Source organism: Papio anubis, chromosome 14 (genome assembly GCF_008728515.1).
Source record: "Papio anubis isolate 15944 chromosome 14, Panubis1.0, whole genome shotgun sequence".
Lineage (NCBI taxonomy): Eukaryota > Metazoa > Chordata > Mammalia > Primates > Cercopithecidae > Papio > Papio anubis.
In genome coordinates this window covers 13,600,066-13,625,120 of record NC_044989.1, presented here as the reverse complement: position 1 = coordinate 13,625,120, position 25,055 = coordinate 13,600,066, and the positions used below count along the sequence as shown (strand labels likewise).

Genomic DNA, 25,055 nt, shown 5'->3' with positions numbered 1-25,055 from the left:
AGATTCCTAAATTAACATAAAAATGTTCAAAAACGTTTATCATAAGAATTTTTCAATCAACTTTAGTGAAAATGTTTAGAATATGTTACATACCAATAGAAAGCTACTAACAAGAAGACTTTTTCCTTTTCCCCACTCCCTTATGGTATAATATGAATATAGTTCAAAAAACACATAACAAATTCACACTTTTGTGTTTATCCTTTTGGGAATTTACAATTTTGATACTATGGGTTTTCAAATTTCTTGATTCCCTTCAGCCAGTCTTCATATATAAATGCTGGATTTCCATAGATAGTTCCTATTGCAACTAATGACAGCATATAAATTAATCTGAAAACTGCTTCTGTTGGCCTATCTATTACAAGCCTTCCTTTTTAATGATAACCCATTTTTTTTTCCTAATGGGAAACATGACAACAAAATGGCTTTGACAATATACCTGTAGATTTTCCCCTCTAATGGCAATTTGTATAGTTTTAAGATTATAAGCAGAAGTAAGAGAAAAAGTGGTATGCCAATGACTCAGTGGCTTTTTGTTTCATAAAAATGAATTGTGTGTGCTTCATTATACATTAAAACAATAGCCCAGCTGTTATTTACACACATTTCAAAAATGGTGACTGGAAGTTTTAAAAATGTATAATTACCTGAGAGTTAAGAACAACCTTGTGAATCGACGATGAATAACAAGAAGTGTTTGGCAGGCCATCTAGAGTTTCAAAGAGTCATTCAACCAAGATAAAAAATGCAGATCTATTATGGGAAAAAAATACAAGCTGATGAAAACAGCTTGTGTATTTTTTTGCTAATAGACTAAACATTGCTTTAAGGAAAAAAGTGATCTTGTTCTTTATTTTGTGATAGATATTCCAAGAAAGGGGGATTTCTTACCTATTTAAGATATCCTCTTTTTTTGTCTTTGTTGTTGTTGTTTTGAGATGGTGTCTCCTGTGCTGCACAGACTGGAGTGCAGTGGCACAATCTTGGCTCACTGCAACCTCCGCGTCCCGGGTTCAAGCAATTCTCCTGCCTTAGCCTCCTGAGTAGCTGAGATTACAGGTACACACCACCACACCTGGTTATTTTTTGTATTTTTAGTAGAGACAGGTTTTTGCCATGTTGGTCAGGCTGGAATCGAACTCATGACCTCAAGTGATCTGCCTGCCCCAGCCTCCCAAAGTGCAGAGATTACAAGCGTGAGCCACCACACCTAGCCATATGACTGATACCCTTTGATCAGCCTTCTCACAGAGCTCTTAGCAGGTCACGGACATGGGTCAGAATCTCTGGTTATGGGAACATATTTTGACGTCTCTCCAGCTAAACAGGGAAGCCACCTTTACATAAAACATGAATCTTTTATTTAGAGATCACCATGAAACTCTTAATTCCACAAACACACAATTAATTATTTCTAGTCTCCTCTTACTTGCATTAGTGTTTCAGAGTTGCCACTTTGGGCAAGTGAGGCAGAGTGGTAGAGTATGGGTCACACACCTGTTCCCTATTGAAGAGAACACTGGAAAAGCAAGAACAAGCTTTCTCATGTTCTATCAAGGAAGAAAGGGGAAAGGGTCTATTCCCACCAAAGTCTGTGATAACCTAAATTTTCTGTGTATCAAGAGTTCAGATAGTCAATATAGCCCTTCACCAAAATGTCAAATATCAAGTATAGACATTAAGAAAATAAACAATGAATTTAATTAAACTTGGTTTCAAATCCCAGCTATGCCACCACTTCTGTGTTATTCTGGGAAAATTATGTGCCTTCTATGAGCATCAGTTTCAACTGTAAATATGGAGAAAAGCATCTGCCCTAACTTATGAAATTATTTTTGGTATTAAGATAATGTAAATAAAATGCATAACACAGTATCTGACACAATTCGTACTCAATAAATATTAATGTTAATTATGATACATGAGGCTGTACATTTCTCTGAAGATTTTCGGGAGGATATTGGGTATTGTGATGAAGGGTAACAGAACACTTGATGGCCAAGTTGCCAAAAGAAACACAAGTCATATCTTCAGATTTCATATGACCCAGCAATCTTCCTTCTGGGTATATATCTGATATGGTTTGACTGTGTCTCCACCCAAATATCATCTTGAATTATAGCTCCCATAATTCCAATGAGTTGTGAGAGGGACCCGGTGGGAGATAATTGAATCACGGAGGCAGTTTCCCCTCTTCTGTTCTCTTGGTAGTGAATGTGTCTCACAAGATCTGATGATTTTATAAGGGGAAACCTCTTTCTCTTGGTTCTCATTCTGTCTTTGCCTGATGCCATTAAGGCATGCCTTTGCTCTTCCCTCACCTTCCACCATGGTTGTGAGGCCTCCCCAGCCATGTAAATGTGTGAGTCCATTAAACCTCTTTTTCTTTATAAATTACCCAGTCTCGGGTATGTCTTTATTAGCAGCATGAAAATGGACTAATACAATATATATATATATAAAAAAGGAAAATCAATGTATTAAAGAGATATTTGCACTCCCATATTTATTATGACACTATTCACAATAACTAAGATATGAAATCAATGTAAGTGTCCATCAATGGATGAATGGATAAAAAAATGTGGTACATATACACAACAGAATATTATTAACCCATGTGTTTGCAAATGACAGGATCACATTCATTTTTATGGGCAAATAGTACTCCATTGTGTATATGTACCACATTTCCTTCAATACATTCATCTGCTGATGGACACTTAGGTAAATTCCAAATCTTGGCTGTCGTGAAGAGTGCCGTAATAAACATGGGAGTGTAGACATCTCTTTGATACACTGATTTCTGTTTTTTAGGGTATGTATCTTGCAGTGGGATTGCTGAATCATATGAAAGTTCTATTTTTAGTTTTTGCAGAACCTCTAAACCATTCTCTAGAGTGGCTGTAATAATTTACATTGTCACCAACAGTGTACTCAGGTTCCCTATTCTCCATATCCTCACCAACATTTATTTTTTCCTCCAGCAAATTAAATATGTCACACCACTCTCTTCTGGCCTATAAGGTTTCCACTGAGAATTCTGCTGGCAGATATATTAGAGACCAATTGTTATATAACGTATTGTATTTGTATTTTTCCTGATGCTTTTAAAATATTTTCCTTATCCTTGACCTTTGGGAGTTGATTATTAAATGTCTTCAGGTATTCTTACTTGGGCTAAATGTTCTTAGTGTTATATGACTTTTTTGAACTTGAATATTGATATCATTCTCTAGCTTTGGGAAGTTCTCTATTATAATCCCTTTTAATAAAATTTCTACCCCTCTCTCTCTACTCCCTCCTTAAGACCAATAACTCTTAGATTTGCCCTTTTGAGGCTGTGTTCTAGATTTTGTAGGCATGCTTCTTTCTGCTTTATTTCTTTTTCTTTTGTCTCATTTGTGTATTTTCAAATAGCCTGTCTTCAAGCTCAATAATTCTTTCTTCTGCCTGATGAATTCTGATGTTAAGAAACTCTTTTACATTCTTCAGTATTTTAATTGCATTTTCAACTCCAGAATTTGTTTTTAATTATTTTAATCTCTTTGTTAAATTTATCTGATAAGACTCTGAATCCTTTCTCTGTATTATCTTGAATTTTTTTGAGATTCCTTAAAATAGCTATTTTGAATTCTCTGTCTGAGAAGTCACATATCTCTGTCTCTCCAAGATTGGTCACTCCAATCTTGGACACTCGTGAACATCCACAAGCATCAAGAGCATCCAGGAAAACATCACCGCACAAAATGGACTAGTTTTCCTGGATTCTCTTAATGCTTGTGGATGTTCAAGAGTGTGCTGGGTCAGATCTAAACCATCATAGTACTGGAGTCTCTGACACCAAGGCTTGGTTGATAACCATCCTGCTTTGGTAAGCTGTCCTGGTGTTCACTCAAGACCTCAGAGCCCTACAATCAGCAGTTGGCAAAGCCAGCCAGGATCATATCCTTCTCTTCAGGGCAGTGAGCTCTCTCCAGTTCTTGCTGGTCTCCAAGATGTCATCTGGAGCGGGGACCTGAAGTCAGAAACCTTAAGAATCTACCTGGTGCTCTATTTTACTGTGGCTGAGCTGGCATCTAAACCATGAGGCAAAGTCCTTCCCACTCTTCCTTCCCCTTTATGCAAGAGGAATAGTCTCTCGCTGTGGCCACCACCACCCCATGCCCATGGTGAGTATTCTCTGACTACAACCTGTATTCATTCCCTGGGCCTTCCCAGTTGGTGTCTCACTGGGTTGCATGTCCCACGATCCATGGCTCCAAGCCCAGCACAACTCCAGGACTTGTCTGGGATTGCAGTTCTGTGGCCTAGACGGCCTCTCAAGTTTATTCAGGAACCCAGAGCCCTTTAGCTTATGGTAGTGGGGCTAGCTAGAACTCAGGTCCCAACCGCTGAGATGAGTGGCTGCCCCATGGATAGGGCTGGTCTAATTCTCCCTCTGTAGGTGTCAGCTGAGTTCTGCTTAGTGTTGCTTTCCCCTGTGACAGGGCAACACAGGATTCAAATGCAAAGTCCCACAATTACTGTGCTCTCTCTTCTCAAAGCACTTAGATTCTCTCTCTGAGTAGTGTGGCCACTGCAAAAAGATGAGGGTAGAGTGATGCCAGCAATTCACACTGTCTTTTCTACCCTCTTTAGTGCCTCTTTCCTTGATATAGTGTTAAAACCAGGTACTACGATAGCTAACCTGATTTTTGGTTATTATGAAGGTGCTTTGTTGTGTGGATTGTAGTTCAGTTTGTATTCCTGTCAAAAGGACAATCTGTGGAGGCTTTTATTCACCCATGCTCTGCCTCCTCCGGGAATTTTTTTTTTTTTTTTTTTTTTTTTTTTTTTTACTGTAAGTTCTGGGGTACATGTGCAGAATGTGCAAGTTAGTTACATAGTTATACGTGTGCCATGGTGGTTTGCTGCACCTATCAACACATCATATAGGTTTTAAGCCCTGCATGCATTAGGTATTCGTCCTAAAATGCTCTCCCTCCCCTTACCCCTAACCCTCCATCAGACCCTGATGTGTGATGTTCCCCTCCCTGTGTCCATGTGTTCTCGTTGTTCAACTCCCACTTATGAGTGAGAGCATGCGGTGTTTGGCTTTCTGTTCCTATGTTAGTTTACTAAGAATGATGGCTCCCAGCATCATCCATGTCCTTGCAGAGGACATGAACTCATCCTGTTTTATGGCTGCCTAGTATTCCATTTTCTTTATCCAATCTATCATTAATGGGCATTGGATTGGTTCCAAGTCTTTGCTATTGTAAATAGTGCTGCAATAAACATATGTGTGCATGTGTCTTTATAGTAGAATGATTTATAAACCTTTTGGTATATACCCAGTAATGGGATTTCTGGATCAAATGGTATTTCTGTTTCTATATCCTTGAGGAATTGCCACACTGTCTTCCACAATGGTTAAACAAATTTACACTCACACCAACAGTGTAAAAGCGTTCCTATTTCTCCACAGCCTTGCAATCTAACCATCTGACAAAGGTCTAATATCCAGAATCTACAAGGAACTTGAACAAATTTACAAGAAAAAAAACAAAACCCCATCAAAAGTGGGCAAAGGATATGAACAGACTCTTCTCAAAAGAAGACATTTATGTCACCACAAACATATGAAAGAAAGTTCATCATCACTGGTCATTAGAGAAATGCAAATCAAAACCAAAATGGGAATATTCTTAACATGAAGAAATGATAAATGTTTAAGGTGATGCCTGCCCCAATTACACTGATTTGATCATTATACATTGCATGCTTGCATCAAAATATCATATTATCCCATTAATATGTATAACTATTATACAGCCATAATAATTAAAATTAAAAATTAAAAAAATAAATGCTCATAAGTTGGGAAAATCTTTCTCTAAAGCTGGTTCCTTTCTCAATAATCATATTCTAATGAAACAAAAAGGCTATTCTATGCAAAGAGTTGGAAAATCCCTTGGAGTTAAGAATAATTTTATCACATTCCCACAAGGTAAGTTCCAGCCCTTAAACTGAGAGCAAAACCAAGTCCCCTGGTGTTGGAATGGTTTGTGTCGTACCATAGGATATTACTCAGCGTATGTCTAAAATAGTAAGAATTTAAATGAATTTTGGAAAGACAATTAAAACACACTATGGTTATAAAGATATATTTTTTAAATCTAAAACTTAGATCTGATATTTAATTGATGATTTGTCATTCTGTAATTTTTACATTCCTTGGCAAATTATTATAGATTATCAAAATTTAAGTTATCTGCAATTTGACATTTAGGAAATACATTTTATTATAAAGATATATTTTCTTAAGTTGTCAGTGTTTTAAAAAACTGTCAGATGTTTACCATAATTGTAGCTCAATTATACATCTCTAATGACCCATATTCAGCCTGCAGCTCCTGTGACTTTCTCAATAGGCACTACCATTTAACTTTAGTTTGAAAGCCAGAAATGTTGTCTGCATGCTATTAGTTTCAAATTTTACAGGACAAAATGCAAGGTCGGCTGTCTCACTGAGATCAGTTTGCATATCTCATTAACATTGTATCTCCATAGTATGCACTTTTAGTAAGGTGTAAAACAATGTATTCTACTATTTTCATTAAGTTATTAGTATTACGTAAATTTTATCCAACTTTATTTGGCAAAGTTTTCTCTGACCTGGCAAAAGCAAATTTTGTCAGTATCTTCAAATACTTTATACATTTCGTGATTTCCAAATAGCTGTCATTTGAATTATTACAGTCAATTTATTTTCAGCAGGGAGATAATAGTATCACTAAATTCATTAATCAATAAAATCAAAATTTGTTTCACTTCATTGTTTTCAGAGGCTTTATTTGCATTTTCCATATTTGTTTCTCTGTCCTTCCTCTCTACCCATGTACATATTAAGTGTATATATAACTGTATCTGTGCAGGTATGCCATACCTATTTATATATTAAAACATGCACACACAACTATGTGTAGGTGCACAGAACTTGCACATTATACACATGCACATACTTATAGTTATGATCATCATTATCAGATGGGAATTACAAATTGTTCAATATGTATAGCTTTGTTAACTTAAAAGGAACACATTCTCTTGAACATTTTTGCTGTAACTGTTAGTCTCTAAGCTACATACGATGCATTTCAGCTTTATGTGAATTCATATAAGTTCCTTAACCTCTCATGGCCTCAGTTTGATCATCTGTAAAAAGGCCGTAATTAAAATTTATGCCTCACGTTCTTGTGAAAATTAAGGTAATTATCTTGCATAAACCACTTAGTCCCTTACTTGCCCCTTGCTTGGCAAATAGCATGTAAATACTATCAGTCATTTTCAAACTCTATATTTCATAAACTTTATGACAGCAAATTCTTCATTTTCTCTCTGATTTCTGTATCAATTCTGAATTATTTTTTCTGCATGGATAGCAGCCTCAAAATGTCAGGCCCCCAGCTACTCCATCTACCAAGGTAGCAGTTATCATATTTTTAGATTCCATGAACAATAAGTTAAAAATGAGAACTGTGGCATATTTTCCATATTTATGACTTTTTAAATTAATGTATTTTCCACATGTGCACATAAATGTACATATTTAAACTCCTGCTTCATCCGTGATGTTCATAAAAAGAATCAAGGAATAAAGGAAAGTCAATTTAATTTCTGTCCATGTATGCAGCATATCTTGTAGGTACATATAAAATGTTTTATGTTTCCAGTTCTCTGGAGTAAAACTATCATTTTTGTAAATATAATGGTGGGTTCGATGCAAAAGAGATAATGGGTGGAGTACAGTACAGTGTCCTTGAATTAACTGGAAAAAACAACAAATTGGTGATAGACATTCATACTGAAGATGGTCTGTCATAGTCAAGATTTGTCAAGTTGCATCCAAAAATTGCATGGTTACCCAGATGATAGCAGTCTTGTAGGAGGTAAAAGCACACAGCCTTCTTATTTGACTTTCTTTGTTTTCTTTTTCAAAAAATTAAATTCAAAGTTCTGACTGGCAAACCTCTGAAAAAAAATAAAAATAAAAAAGAAATAAATAAGAGTAAAGAAAAGAGCACCTGAAGTTTTAGTAAATGCATTATATTTTGGGTCACTGGAAAATAAGTCAATATAGCTTCTCAATAAAATAACTGAAAATTATCTGTAAACACTCTTGAAATCCATTAAAAATTTTATTGTTAAACAAAGTCTAATTATATTGATAAAATAGTGTTAAAAACACCCCCTAAAATATTAAATTCTGATATGATCACATAAGGAACATTGCATGCCCATTCTCTTCTTTATAGAGTCTCTTAAAATCTTTGCCCATTTTGTATATTGTTTTTATGTTAAAATATTGAAAGAGGGCTTTATATATTTAGGATACAAGTCCCTTTAAATATGTGTTGTAGATATTTTATCCAACTCTCTAGCTTGCCTTTTCATTTTTAATACTGATTTTCAAAGAGCAAATCTTTTTCATTTGAAAACATTTCAATGTATCTTTTTTTTTACTTCAATATGTGCTTATTTGTGCTAAAATTTTTTTATGCTTTACAGCTGCAATAATTTTCACTGCATTTTCTTCTAGTCTATGAGTTTTTATTTTACATTTGTTGATGTGGTCACAAGTCTAGCCACTAAATATAAATAATAGTAATTGTTACTATTGACTGTTTGTCTGCTAGATACTAGCACTATGTGAAAGTACATAAGGTGCTAAAGTACTAGAGAGAAACCGATAAAATAAATTTAAATGCTCAGAAATTTCTTCACTAAAAGGTAACATCTAAGCTGAGTAATTAGGGAAGAATGAAATTTAACCAGGCAAAGATGAATAGGAGAGGTTTAAACATTCAACATGGCAAATGCCAAATGCATAAGCCAAGAGGTAACAGTAGATGATAAGTGTGGGGGAAGAGCAGGTTTAGCTTGATTGAAACTTTCCATTTGAGGGAATAAAGGCTGAGAGACAGATCTGAAATAATTAGGAAAGGTTAGATCATAAATGTCTTACACATCTTGTGCTCTGGAGTAGAATTCACAGCGAACACAATGGGAAACTATTGAAATGCTTTAATCAAGAAAGGGATCTAACACATTTCAACTTTGGGGGGAAAAAAGCAACACAGGCTGTCATGTTCCAAATGAACTTGAGAGAGAATATGTAAGGAGTTATTTTAATATTCAGTGATAGAAAACATGGGAGTCTATAGATAATTTGAGGAGATGGGGTATTGAGATAATTTGGAGAGATATTTGAGGATACCAAATTAACTGGATTTTGTCACTGACTCATTGTTAGGCAAAGGGATGAATAAAGGTTGACCTGAGCAAATGTGTGAATACTCCTTTTTTTTTTTTTTTTTTAAACGGAGTCTTGCTCTATCGCCCAGCCTGGAGTACAGTGGCGCAATCTTGGCTCACTGCAAGCTCCACCTCCTGGGTTCACGCCATTCTCCTGCCTCAGCTTCCCGAGTAGCTGGGGCTACAGGCGCCCGCCACCACACCCAGCTATTTTTTTGTATTTTCAGTAGAGACGGAGTTTCACCGTGTTAACCAGGATGGTCTCGATCACCTGACCTCGTGATCCGCCCGCCTCGGCCTCGCAAAGTGCTGGAATACCAGGCATGAGCCACCGCGTCCAGCCAAATGTGTGAATACTTCTAACGTTCACCAATGTAAAAAATACATAATGAAACACAGATTTGAGAGGGAAAACATCATTGATTTATCATGTTTGAGGTAACAAAATATCTTCCTGGTGTTGTATTCAGCAGGTAGCTGATAGCATAGGTACAAATCATATGGTAATACAATTATGTGTACATATAAATTTAGGAAGTGTCAAACATATCAATGGTGTTTAATTATTTGGGAGAAGACTATCAGAATCCCTTTGCTTGAGTGCCAGAAAAACCTGCACTTACATGGATTGCATTAATATTGTGATAAGTATTTACATGTCTGTTCAGAGCTATTGTAACTGCATCAGGCCAATCTGGTTCAACTTTTACATTACAAAGTTATGAGTTGTTTTATAGTTGCCATGGACTCTCAGGTTGAAGTTCATGCAACCTGAGCATGCCCAGATGTAGCGAGTATGCAACCACAGGGGGAACCTAAGTGCTCAGTCTGAAGAGCGGGGACTGAATTTAGAAGTGGACACCCCATGGCAGGATCCAGGATTCAGTCAGATCAAGCTCTGGTGTAATCTCATGGCAGGACCAGTCAGATCATGCCCCTTAGCACCATCTCATTATAAGATCCAGTCAGATTACATTTCATTACCCTATGTTTATAAAACCTGACCCAAACTCAAGCTTAGGGAGACAGATTTGAGCATATCCTCTTGTCTGCTTGCCAGTTGACTTGAAATAAAGCTTTTCTTTGGTCAAAAGTCCGTGCCATGGTATTGGCCTCTATGCACGTCAGGCAAGGAGCCCATTGATTGCTTGGTAATATTATGGCTCTTTCAATATCACAAAATGTAACAGATATTTGTTTGTGTTTGCTGCACAAATAAACAAATTAGTGAGTGAATGAATACGTAAATAAATGAGACATAAAGAATCAAAATGCCCATTTTATGATATAGCCTCAAATTCTCACAGTATGACTTTAACTGCAATCTGTAAGTTCCTAAGAGCCCAAATTCAAGGCAAGAATTAGACTCCACATTTTTATTAGAAGAACCACATATATGTACATGGAAGGACAGCTGATATCAGCCAACTGTGATATAAGATATTATACTAGTTTACTGTGGGTTCAAAAATATAGGTCTTAAAAAATAGAAAAAAGGAAAGATACTACTTGGTGATATGCATTTCAGTAATCACTGAAAGTTGGTTCCTAGTCTCCTTGGCAGCTGATTCAGGAAGATAAGTATGCTTGGCCATTATTCAACAACGCATACTTCCAAAGCGATTACTTCAACTGAAGAGAAATACTACAACACACTTTTATAATTCACTGTATCTTTTATCATTGATCTTATGTTACATGATAAATATACAATGTGGAGAGGTCTGAAGTTAATTGCTTTAGAATTAAATTTACATGCTAAAAATAAGTCTATGAACGAAGATACTTCATTCAGAATTGATGCCTAAGAAAAGGATCCAGTACAGAGAATATATTATATTTAGAGGTTAATACATTTCTTTAAAATTAATAAATGAAAAATTAAAAATTGTGTGTTTGAAGAAATCACATATATAATAGCTGGGACAGATCAGACCAATGAAATAGTGGATACCTCTCCTTTAAATATTTTGTATGCAAGTAACAAAAAAATGTATACGAGGCTTATAAGAATTTTAACAATTCAATTTAACGTATGATCTAACTTTCACTACCAGTCGTGCCTAAAATGACTTTCAGTAGTTTGTGGAAAGTCTTAATCTATGCTACTTGAAGGGTAGTTGGTGGGCTATGCCAACCTAGGGAAGGGTAGTTTTCAGTCTACAGAGATGTTTAGAAACTTTTATAGCCATTGATTTTCTCATGATAACAAAAGATGTAATCAGTTATTCATTTTAATCATATTTTATAAAAGGGTTGGTCTGCAAACTTTTAAAATTAACAAATAAAACATGTGTCTTCATCAAAGACTAGTTTGAAAAGCATTACATCTAGTCTACGTTTTATACATTAAATACACTCATACCTTTTTACCTTACATTAGTGTAACTTACTGTATTTATTGCTATTTATTTATTGTATTTATTGCTGTATTTATTATAAACTCTTACACTCAAAAATTAACCTTTTTTCCATAAGTTATGGGGGTTCAGGTGGTATTTGGCTACATGAGTAAGTTCTTTACTGGTGATTTGTGAGATTTTTGTGCACCCATCACCCAAGTAGTATACACTGCACCATATTTGTAGTCTTTTATCTCTTACCTCCCTACTGTTACCCCAAGTTCCCAAAGTCCGTCGTATCATTCTTATGCCTTTGCGTCTTCATAGCTGAGCTCTGACATATCAGTGAGAACATACAATATTTGGTTTTTCATTCCTGCATTACTTTGCTTAGGATAATAGTCTGCAATCTCATCCAGGTCACTGAAAATGCCGTTAATTCATTACTTTTATTGGCTGAGTAATATTACCTCATATCAATATACTACAGTTTCTTTATCCACTCATTGATTAATGGGCATTTGGGTTGGTTCTATGATTTTATTATTGTGAGTTGTGCTGCTATGCACATATGTGTTCAGTATCTTTTTGGTATAATGACTTTTTTTTCCTCTGGCTAGCTACCCATAAGAGGAATTGCTGAATCAAAAAGTAGTTCACTTTTAGTTCTTTAAGGAAACTCCACACTGTTTTCCATAGTGGTTGTACTAGTTTACATCCCTACCAGCAGTGTAGCAGCATTCCTTGATCACAACATCCATGCCAACATTTAGCGTTTTTTTATTTTTCAATTATGGCCATTCTTGTAGAAGTAAGGTGGTATCACATTGTGATTTTGATTTGTATTTCCCTGATCATTAGTGATGTTGGGCATTTTTTCACATTTGTTGGCCATTGTATATCTTCTTTTGAGAATTGTCTATTCATGTCCTTAACCCACTTTTTGATGGGATTGCTAGTTTTTTCTTACTGATTTGCTTGAGTTTGTTATAGATTTTGGATATTAGTCCTTTGTTAGATGTATAGCTTGTGAAGATTTTCTTCTACTCTGTGGGTTTCCCCTATACTCTGCTGACTGTTCCTTTTGCCGCGCAAAAGCTCTTTAGTTTAATTAGCTCCCAACTATTTATCTTTATTTTTGTTGCATTTCCTTTTGCGTTCTTGGTCGTGTAATTCTTGCCTAAGCCAATGTTTGAAATGGTTTTTCCAATGTTATCTTCTAGAATTTTTATAGTTTCAGTTCTTAGATTTAAGTCTTTAATCCATCTTGAGTTGATTTTCATGTAAGGTAAGAAATAAGGACCCCTTTATGACCTGTCAGTGTTAATATAATGTAATTTTATTTCCATTCTTTATAATTGATGCATAATATTCATTGAATAAATATACTATCATGTATGTAATACAACTCTTCTATTGAAATAATTTAAATATTTTCCAATTTTTTTATTGTGGAAAAATACAGTAAAACCTTTCCACATATGTCTTCATACATATACGTGAGTTATGTTTAGGACAGATTGTAGAAGTGTATGTACTAGCTTAATATATGCACATAATTAAAAGTCAGTCAGATAATGACCAATTTCCTTACAAAAATTGTTTATCTTTCAATTCTGGCTATGATAAACTAGTTTGCAGCAGAGCAAACTTCACATCAGGAAGAATAGAAAACTAGATATAATTTTTAAAATCTATTTAAAGGCATTGGAGAGAAGTCAAGGTGGCCAGAGAATGTGGCATTTACTTCATCTCTCTGGGAACACTCAGAGGATAGAATATTCATTGCAGTGATTTCCTGAATTCTACAACTGTGTTTTCTTTAGAAGCATCATCTTTTTCATAAGCAAAACCAAGTATAATACAATGTAGGTTATTCTTATTCTTTTCTATTGATTACCGTTTTAAGTCAAAATAAGGGCCATGTCTACTCATAGACCACTAGAGAAAAGAATGTTGTGTGATTCCAGGGTCTGACACTTACTAGTTCTTGAAGAATTGGTCAATTTCCTTCAACTCCAGGAGCCTCGCCTTTTTCACTTGCAAAATGAAGATAATAAAATGTAACTCACAAAATTGTTAGGAGGAAATGCAGTATGAAATGTAAAGTTATAAAAGTTCTTAACTCACGAATAAGGGTCACTCAGATAACATTAACCTATTTCCTTGTCATTTTTTGGATTTCCTTTGACTTTGTTCAAACTGATTTTAGGTCTTCTTTCTCTCTGCAGGACAGTGATCTGGACAACATTGCTTTATTATTTCAGCTGCTTTGGAAGGAGGTAAGTTAAAAGCCTTCCAGGCTCGGTTGCTTTCTCTACAAGGAGCCTGCTTACTCATTCTTAGTGGGAAGTCTGTTTCATGGGTCAATAATGGATTCTGTTTTCCTGGAGTTTAGTCAATTGCCACAGGTTTGAGGCAGTTTGGGCCTTGATGTCGGTGCTTTTATGCTCTGATTCCAGCTGGTAAGCTTGCCTGTTTCTTACTATGTAATCTTAGATTGTGGAGTTAAGAGATACGCATATATCTAGGAGGCTCATGAAAACACTCATGCTTATTTGCATGCAGTTGGTAGTACATGACAGACATTTCTCCGGCTCCCACAAGTATCAAGACACTAGGGAGCTGCATGGGTCCTTACAATATCTTCCTACCCAGCTCGACCCAGAAAAGCATGTTGCTTACTTGTCTTGCCGCGCTACATCTTCTGCTAAATCCTCTGGGTAACCAGTGGTTTGCTAGTTTCCTGCAGCAGCGTTCATGTGTTTTCAAGGAATCTAAGAGTCCACGATCAACGCCACTAACCCATCCCCAGGCAAGATATTGTCTATTGACTTTCCAGTCCCATTTCAAAAAACACATGTATGGTTGTCCTTTGTGCAGAGCCTTGTTGGGGAGTACTGGAGTTATTCACTATTTGGAAGAGTCAATGAAATTGGCCCAAGGAATTAAATTAATTAGGGTCATTTTTAGTTACTGCATTTCTAAAGCATGTCACCTTCTTTAATATGAAGGAGGTGAAATGTGATATGATGTCACATTCTTTAAAATATCCCCATGACATAATTTATCCAAGCCTTAATTCTGCACTGTCAATGGACTTTTGCAATGTGGGTGGCTTTTCCAGCATTCACCTCCTGCAGCACCCATGACTTCCTCAGTGCCCAGTGTCTGCAACGTGGGCAAAGTTCCAGTGCCAGGCTCTCATAGTGCGTACAGTTTCTGCAGTGCTGAGCATCTGCAGTGCTCAGCAGCCACAAGCTCCTAGTGGCCAGAAGCTGTTATCAGAAATCTAGGTGACCAACCATACTGGTTTGCTTAGGACTGCGGGTGTTTGTAGCATATAGGGCTTTATACTTTAAAATTAGGCATTTTTGGACAAGCCAGGACAAGTTAGTCACCCTATGGAAAATACATCTGCCCTTGGTAGTTTAGTAGCTTCTGGTGAGACAGGGATACCCTGTCCCCCATACCATGAAACCTTCCCCAGAACCCTAGAAAACATGTTCAATTTCTGCTAGCACAGTGGCTTTTCTCCTGTACAGTGGACTTGTTTGTGACCTCCAGAGCCAAGCAGGCTCCTCCTTGGGCATACTATCTCAGCCCAAGATATAGTGATGGATCCATGTATCTGCTAGCCCCACACTGCTTAGCGTTCTCCTTACTTCTTCTAGCCAATATCTCATTACTCCAGTTTCCTATTATAGTTAAAAACATGTTGTATGAAATCTTCCCTGTTCAAATTTCTGTTTTGTTTCTGTTCACTGCTTGAACCCTGACTGATACAGATGGTACATTCATTTTTCCCTTGTTGTATTGAAGAATACTTGGCAAATAAAAATTGTATATATTTGATGTATACAATATTTTGTGATGTTTATATATAAATGTATTATTAAATGATTATAACAATCAAGCTAATTAACATATTTCATTTACCTCACAGAGTTAGGAGTTTGTGTGCATCAAAATCACTTTTTAACTAGCACTGAGACTACTTCCTGGCACATAAGAGGTGCCAAATACACATTGCTAGCTAAATATATTAGCATGTGTATTATGTTGGTTTCAAGTTTACCCATACCTCTCACATAATTGGACAAGAATTCATTTAAAAGGTTGCATGAAAATATAGAACTTTTTGTAATCAGATGACATTACACTAAACAGAAGAATATAAAAAAACAAGAATCGTGCATTTTTTTTTTCCATCTTGTTACATCCCAGATGATAAAATTTTTGTCAGAACCTGAGACAATAAAATATCCTGCTTAAATATTTGGGGGTGGGGAGCGGAATAAAGTCTTTTAAAAATGTACAGTTGTTGACTTGAGAGAGAAAATGATAGCCTTCTCAATGTACATCAGATTCACAAGAGCTGAAATAGGACTTGGCATTATCAAACCTCAAAGCTTAAATTTAGGACTTGGAGCATCATCAGAGTGAGGAGTAATAATAATATCTCCTCATGGTCATTGGAATAGGAAACATCACTCCAACAGGCGAAGTCTTAGAATTAGAATATTGTCACAGAAACACATTATACTGTTCAAGGAAATTTAATGTTCCCATTGACATATTAAGTTGGTGCAAAAGTTATTGGGTTCTTGCCTATTAAAAGTATTGTCAAAAACTGCAATTATGTTTGCACCAACCTAATATTTGCTCCATGGAGAATACAGTAACTCCTTCAGCACTCATATAGACCTTACATTTCTTAACAAAGTACTACATTGATTTGTCCTTAGGATTTATGATAGAGGGTACCCTTTTTTGAGATATTGCAAAAGTGTACTGCTTATTTTGAGGACCTCTTTTGACTTACAACCATATTCATGTTCTCTCTTCTTGTATTTTAATCTTTGGTTCTTTTCTCATTATCTATTTTCTGTCTCAAATGTTGCCATCTTTTGTTGCCTGATGGCTTGAAAACCATTGTTTCCTTAGTTTTGTCCGTTTTTTTTTCCTTTTTTGTATCAAGTAGGAAGGTAAATCTGATCTGTGTTCTTCAACCGTATCCAGAAGCTACTCAAAATTTCGTCTATTATTATATTATTGGGGGAACTGAACTAGGGGTGTAATTTTTAATTTCTTAAAATTTATTCATTTTAAGCCACACTTTCACAGATAGGGAGCAATGCAGTATAACACACATGGCTAGTGACCCAGGATGCAAATCAGTTTACAAGGTTTGGTTAGTGAAACATTTTTCCAAGTTAGTTTTAAAAGACTGTAGTGATGCTAGATATGTGTGTAGGTAAATATGCACTGAAGTTTCTAATGCCCAACTCAAGAGGGCCTTGCAGTTCCTATTAGATGAGTAACCTCAGCTCAGCTTTGAGACTTTTCAAGCTCAGCATCATGTTTTCAGAAGTTTCTTGTTTGGTGTGAATCAGACTTTCTTGTCCCATCTTAGAAATCAAAGAAAATTGGGGGTTGGGAGGAAGAACTTGCTTGTCTTCCTGTGTTCTTTATTTGTCAAGAATTGTATGGACAGTGTAATGTTAATAGAAAATTAGCTATAGTGATGGTTTTGAGATAAGACTAAAGAGCTAAAAAAAAAAAAAAAAAAAAAAAAAAAACCAAAAAAACAAACAGCAAGATCTCCAGTGGCTTGAAAGATTTAAAGAGGTTTTGCTTTATTATTTTAATATTGAGGACTTACTGAAATCATCTGAAGGCAGGAATTAAAATATCTGACTTGTATTTTGAAGGATAAATTTGGCAACAATCTCTTTAAGCACAGCACTTTTCCAAGGCCAAATGAAACATGTTAAAGTGACTTTTGTTCTGTGTATTAGTCCATTTTCACACTGCTGATAAAGACATACCCAAGACTGGGCATTTTACAAAAGAAAGAAGTTTTTGGACATACAGTTCCACATGAGGCTTCACAATCACAGCGGAAGGCAAGGAGCAGCAAGTCACATCTTACATGGATGGCAGCAGGCAAAGAGAGCTTGTGCAGGAAAATTCCCCCTTGTAAAATCCATCAGATTTCTTGAGACTTACTCACTATCATGAGCACAGGAAAGACCTGCCCCATGATTCAGATGCTTCCCATCGGGTCCCTTTCACAACACGTAGGAATTCAAGATGAGATTTAGGTGGGGACACAGCCAAACCATATCATTCTGGGAAAAAGCAAAAAAAAAATAAAAATAAAAATGTAAGTCTTAGCAAAGCAATCTTTGTAAAGAAAGACATTTGAGGCTAGGTGCTGTGGCTCACGTCTGTAATCCCAGTGTTTTGGGAGGCCAAGTTGGGATGGGAGGATCATTTGAGGCCAGGAGTTCAAGACCAGCTTGGGCAATAAAGTGAGACCTTCATCTATTAAAATAAAAATGCATTTGATAAATGCTTCTGCTCATGTGTTTAGAAATGTTTTTCATTGTATAGGTATTTTTTTTAGAAATGTCACAAATGGCATGCACTTCAAGAGAGTATTCTCTTTCAGGCCTGAATTCTTCCCAAGTTCGCAGCTATAGTATGACATTTGATTCGCAAAGTTTTTTCAAACGTGCTTTCTTAACTGTCAATAATTTTCAAGTGGAAAACAAGCATGAGTGAAGCAACAACAATAATAATAACAACAACAACAGATTTTGAGAAATCGAAGTTGTATTTTTTAAATTTCTCTATCAAAAAATGAATTGGTAGAAGGTTATTAGGAAGTGAGTACTAAGAACTATATTATCAAGGCCTAAGTTAATTCCATTTAAAATATTATACTTTCTAAGAGATGGGATGTGTCTGAGAAATAATTTGTATGTATATAAACAGTGTTGAACTCATAAATCATTTGGCTGTAATTTCAGTTCACAAAATGTGATAGAATGCTTAGTCTACTTGGTGTATGGCTGTGCTTATCGTATCCATACGTTTGGGGAATATTCTGTAGTCATCATATATTACTACACAGGATTCTTCCAGGGAAGACTGATTCATGCATAAGAAATGATGTGATAGCTATTTCCACAGGGGAAGGGAAAATTTGGCAAACTAAACCAAGATACTGCATACAGACTTACATTCTTTACAATTAACTTTGAAATGGGAAATTTTACTCTTTTACTTTTTCACCTTTACTTTCTGGATCTCCTTTAGGAAAGATGAAAGTGGACGTACAGGACTTAGCATGTGATAATTTTGGAATTAGATTTCTACTCTGTAACCTTGACAACTCACTTCATCTAATTTTATATAATCATTTTTGTACAAATTAAGATTCATAATTATCAGCAATAGCTGGTTTGTGAATTAAAGCAGATAATATAACAATTGCATAGCATGTCTTATAATAGATTTTACAATATGTGCTTGGATTATATTCCACTTGAATCTTAGGTATAATTAGGTCTAAAACGCTAGTTTCACAAACTGTTAATTTTTCAAATTGAGATTTCTGAGGTATTTTGCTCCTCAGTAACAGTAGGACAGAATAATGGGTGTGAAAATGATTTGAGGAAACCTATCCATATCATATATAGTACATTCCACATTACACTAGGTGTGTTTTAAGCTCCACACTTATAATTACTAAAATAAAATGGGCCGGGCACGGTGGCTCAAGCCTGTAATCCCAGCACTTTGGGAGGCCGAGACGGGCGGATCACAAGGTCAGGAGATCGAGACCATCCTGGCGAACATGGTGAAACCCCGTCTCTACTAAAAATACCAAAAAACTAGCCAGGCGAGGTGGCAGGCGCCTGTAGTCCCAGCTACTCGGGAGGCTGAGGCAGGAGAATGGCGTAAACCCGGGAAGGCGGAGCTTGCAGTGAGCTGAGATCCGGCCACTGCACTCCAGCCTGGGCGACAGAGCGAGACTCTGCCTCAAAAAACAAAATAAAATAAAATAAAATAAAATAATAAGAAAAACTATAATAATATAGTAATAATTGTTTTATAAGAATTTAGGGAGAGAATTCAGACATGAATGCAAACATTTTTATACCAGTTTTCCTAGGAGGAAATATGGGTTGGTTCTTTGGCAAATAATAATGATAATGCTTTACGTTCTTACAACTCCCATTGTCTTAAGAACTTCCTGCACTATGCGAAGAAAGATCAAGAGGTGTCATCTGAGGTGAAGTTTTTGAAGGAAGAGTGGTTTTTCAATTATGAACGCGGAGAGCTACAAAAGGTCACAGAACACAACGAGCAAGGATAGACGTAAAGCTGTGAGAGAGAATGACATTTTAGGAAAACTGTAATCCAGTTTTACAGCATTGTTTTCATTCAAACAATACTCTTCAAATTATTCTATAAACTAGGCATTCCAGTAGGCAACATCATAGGACGTCATAGTCAATGTACAGTTAAGAACTAAAGTGTAAAAGTGGTTACCCACCCCCTAACAAATTGAAAGGTCTGCATCTGTATCTATATTGATCCAGATATTTTAAAATGAATTTTAGTTCATCTTTCTTTCTCTAGTAATTGCAACTATTTGTAAAACTTGCTACTTTGATAAAGGATGTGGCCATGGATATTTTTCTTATTAAAATGAGACCTTTTTTTAGTCAGTTCTCACAATGGAAGTAGTATGCATGTATAATCCACAAGTTTTCGTGTAATATTTTTATTATTATTCAGTTCAAGACATTTTTCAATTTACGCTTGATTTCTTATTTTACCAATCAGAAGTTAATTGCCTTATTTCCCAGTGGCTAGACATTTTATAGTTATCTTTGTATTATTGATTTCTAATTTATTTGTACTGATCAGAAAATACATTTTCCTGGATAAAAATATGTGGTATTTATCATTTAAAATAGGTTAAGTCTTTATAATCTGGCATATAGTTAATTTTGGTAAACTTTAATGAATGTCATTAAATAATAAGCATTCTATAGTTATTGGGTGCAGTGTTCTCTATGTGCCAATTAGGATAAGTATCTTAATCTTTTATTGTTCAGATAATATATAACATTTTTTTAAATTCAATATGCCCAGAAGTTCTTTTGCATGCCATCTTTCCCTTATTTACTAAAAAGCTTGAAGGAAATTTTGTAACTATTTACCTATATTAAAATTCTTTTTTGTAATACTTAGCATTACTTCCGTTGTCAGACTAGCATGACAATAAAGTAGTAACAGTGGAACATTTCTGTATGTGTTCAAGAGTAGATGTAAACTGAAGGAAGTTTGTCAGGACAGAAAGAGATTTAAGCTGAATACCCCTTTCATAATTATAAGTATATTATCTCTTTAAATATAAATAAATTACAATTTTGAATACAGTAACCTAAATTATGACATCTATACTTTTAATAAAACCACCTGAGTTAAAATGAAAAACTAGGATGTAAGATAAGATAGATTTCTGGCAATGTGAATTATTATTAGCATTTATAATAATTTCTAATAAGATGGCAAAATGCTTTCAATAAATAAAGAGAGAAATTTCTATAGAAATGTGTATGTTCAACAACATTACATACAATGTTACAGGCTGTTGAAATTGCAGGAATGTAATCATTCTGACACATTTTTAGTTGAATATTACACTATCAAATGTTGTACTGTGATATTTTTATATATTTGTTCATGAACTATTTACTTTGTGATTTGCCTGAGCATATACATTATAGTAAAGTAAAAATTCAATATTTGTCTTTCGGATAATATATTATTTAGGGGTACAATTATATGATGTTTCTATTTTATGCATTTTAGCAAATTAAAAATTGGTAAAGCAAATATTTTTTAAAATGTTAATTGGCCAATCTAAGTGACAAGCATATGAGTATGCAAAACACAACACTTTTATTTCTACATGATAAACATTTTTCAAAATACAAGGAAAGAAAAAAAATAATTAATTTTATTTTAAAGTACCCATCACAATTTTCGCAATTTTTTAATTGCAATTTCTCATTAGATATTTTAAAACATGTAAAATCATTCATATTTATTCTTCAAGTGATGTAGAAAGTTGTAATAATTTATCTTGAGATTTTGAAAACAAAGACAATAAAACCTGAGAGTCTTGTTGGGGTTTTATGAAACCAGATGTTTTATTTGATTGTTTCATTACTGGTCAAAGAAGATCTGACCACATATATACAGAACACTGTAACCAGTCATATGAGCTACCATTTATTAGTAATTTTTCTGTACCAAACACTATTCTTAGGTATACTTCAAGTATCAAATTGTTTAGTATTCACAGCTAGGTCTTGAGGAAAAACAGTATAATTATCTCCATCTTACAGATGACAAAACTGAGGATCAGAGCATTTAGGCTGTTTCTTGGAGACCAAGTGCACAGTAATGGCAGAGTACCCTTACCTGCCACACTGCTACCGAAACAGTAAACAAAATATTATTCTAATATGCACATCCTTGCTAACGACAAGGAACAATGTGAGAAAACTCTCTCTAAATATAATAATTATTGGTTCTTGTACTTTGATATAATTACGTATTCAATGACTAAAACATACATTTCAGACATATTTAAATAAATTGTTTTACTTTTTGCTACAAATATGGCAGTAATATTGTAAATGAAGATTTTCCCAAATGGTGCTTTAGTTAAAACCCAGTTGTCAATGCATCTTTTAAAAATGGAGCATAGAAACAGTATTGACCATCACAGAAATATTCCATTAACCATATAGGATTAAGGAATTTATAAAGAACTTCTTTTTAAATGACAAATGACACTAGAATTTTAGTTTAGTTATAGCTGTACTAGTAAATGCTATCTCTAGTAAAATTTGATTTAGTTAACCATTTAATAAAATGTATGTCATTTATTTTGTATTTATTTTCAATTTTCCACAATTGATATTTTAATACCTCAAATGTCTTATTAAAGAAAATTATAAATAAGAGATTACAAATTTATCATCTTAATGCAGAATCTGTCGAGCAGATATGTAGTAATGGCCTGCACAGGATTTTTTTCTTTTTTTTTACTTCAACTTTTATTTTAAGTTCCAGGGTACATGTGCAGGAAGTACAGGTTTGTTACACAGGTAAAGGTGTACCATGGTGGTTTGCTGCACAGATCAACCCATCACCTGGGTATTAAGCCGAGCATCCATTAGCTATTCTTCCTGATGCTCTCCCTCCCCCAACCCCTGCCCCAACAGGCCCCATTGTGTGTTTTTCCCTGCCACATGTCCAAGTGTTCTCATGGTTCAGCTCCCACTTATAAGTGAGAACATACGGTGTTTGATTTTCTGTGCTTGCATTAGTTTGCTGAGGATAATGGCTTCCAGCTCCATCCACATCTCTGCAAAAAACATGATCTCATTCCTTTGAATGGCTGCATAGTATCTCATGATGCATATGTAGCACGTTTCCTTTATCTATTCTATCATTGATGGGCATTTGGGTTGATTCCATGTATTAGCTATTGTAAATAGTGTTGCAGTGAACATATATGTGCATGTATCTTTGTAATGGAATGATTTATATTCCTTTGGGTATATACCCAATAATGGGATTACTGGTTCAAATGGTATTTCTGTTTCTAGGTCTTTGAGGAATTGCCACACTGTCCTCCACAATGGTTGAACTAGTTTACACTCCCACCAACAGTGTAAAAGCATTCCTTTTTCTCCATAACCTTGCCAGCATCTGTTGTTTCTGGAATTTTTAATAATCACCATTCTGACTGGCATGAGATGGTATCTTGTTAGTGGTTTTGATTTGCACTTCTCTAATGATTAGTGATGTTTAGCTTTTGAGAAGTATCTGTTCATGTCCTTTGCTCACTTTTTAATGGGGTTGTGTGGGTTTTTTTCCTGTATATTTGTTTAAGTTCCTTGTATACTCTGAATATTAGACCTTTGTCAGATGAATAGATTGCTAAAATTTTCTCTCATTCTGTAGGTTGTCGGTTAACTCTGAGGATAGTTTCTTTTGCTGTGCAGAAGCTCTTTAGTTTAATTAGATCCCATTTGTCAATTTTTTTCTTTTGTTGCAATTGCTTTTGATGTTTTTGTTATGAAATCTTTGCCCACATCTATGTTCTGAATGATATTGCTTAGATTTTCTTATAGAGTTTTTATAGTTTTGGATTTTGCATTTAAATCTTTAATCCATGTTGAGTTAATTTCTGTATAAGGTGTAAAGAAGAGCTCTAGTTTCATTGTTCTGCATATGACTAGCCAGTTATCCCAACACTATTCATTAAATAAGAAATCCTTTTCCCATTGCCCGTTTTTGTCAGTTTTGTTGAAAATCAGATTGTTGTTGGTGTGTGGTCTTATTTCTGAGTTCTATTCTGTCTGGTCTTTGTGTCTGTTTTTGTACCAGTATCATGCTGTTTTGGTTACTGTATCCTCATAGTATAGTTTGAAGTCAGGTAGCATGATACCTCCAGCTTTGTACTTTTTGCTTAGTATTTTCTTGGCTATTCTAGCTCCTTTTGGGTTCCATATGAATTTTAAAATAATTTCTTCTAATTCTGCAAAAAATGTCAATGGCAGTTTAATGGAAAAAACAATGAATCTATAAATTACTTTGGGTAGTATGACCATTTCCACAATATTGATGCTTCCTATCCATGAGCATGGAATGTTTTTCCATTTGTTTGTGTCCTCTCTGATTTCCTTGAGCAGTAGCTTGTAATTCTCCTTCAAGAGTTTCTTCACTTCCCTTGTTGGCCATATTTTTAGGTATTTTATTCTTTTTGTAGCAATGGGAGTTCATTCATGATTTGGCTCTTTGCCTGCCTGTTGTTGATGTATAGGAATGCTGGAGATTTTTGCACATTGATTTTGTATCCTGAGACTGCTGAAGTTGTTTATTAAGAAGTTTTTGGGCTGAGACAATGGGGTTTTCTAGATACAGGGTCATGTCACCTGCAAACAAAGATATTTTGTCTTCCTTTCTCTGTATTTGAATATCCTTTATTTATTTATCTTGCCTGATTGCCCTGGCCAGATGTTGCAATACTGTGTTGAGCAGGAGTGCTGAGAGAGGGCATCCTTGTCTTGTGTCAGTTTTCAGTGGGAATCCTTCCAGTTTTTGCCCATTCAGTACGACATTGGCTGTGGGTTTGTCATACATGGCTCTTACTATTTTGAGGTATGTTCCTCCAGGACCTAGTTTACTGAGAGTTTTTAACATGAAGCCATGTTGAATTTTATCCAGTGTCTTTTCTAGATCTATTGAGATAATTATGTGGTTTTTATCTTTAGTTCTGTTTATGTGATGACTTGCATTTATTGATTTGCATATGTTGAACCAACCTTGCATCCTGGGGATGAAGCCAACTCAATCATGATGGATAAGCTTTTTGATGTGCTGCTGGATTTGGTTTGCCAATATTTTATTAAGGATTTCTGCACTGATGTTCACTGGGGATATTGGCCTGAAGTTTTCCTTTTTGTTGTATGTCTGCCAGGTTTTGGTATCGGGATGATGCTGGCCTAATACAATGAGTTAGCA

At 35.2% G+C, this 25,055-nt stretch overlaps 1 long non-coding RNA gene across 1 annotated transcript in view; it reads left to right on the top strand.

Annotated features, from left to right (window-relative positions):
• The window catches only part of LOC103876737, a 633,632-nt gene extending 616,405 nt beyond the window's left edge, over positions 1 to 17,227 (top strand). Inside the window, exon 6 of the long non-coding RNA XR_004178378.1 lies at positions 13,877 to 17,227. This is a non-coding gene — a long non-coding RNA (uncharacterized LOC103876737). The remainder of the gene's footprint in view (positions 1 to 13,876) is intronic.
• The last annotated feature ends 7,828 nt before the right edge of the window (positions 17,228 to 25,055 follow it).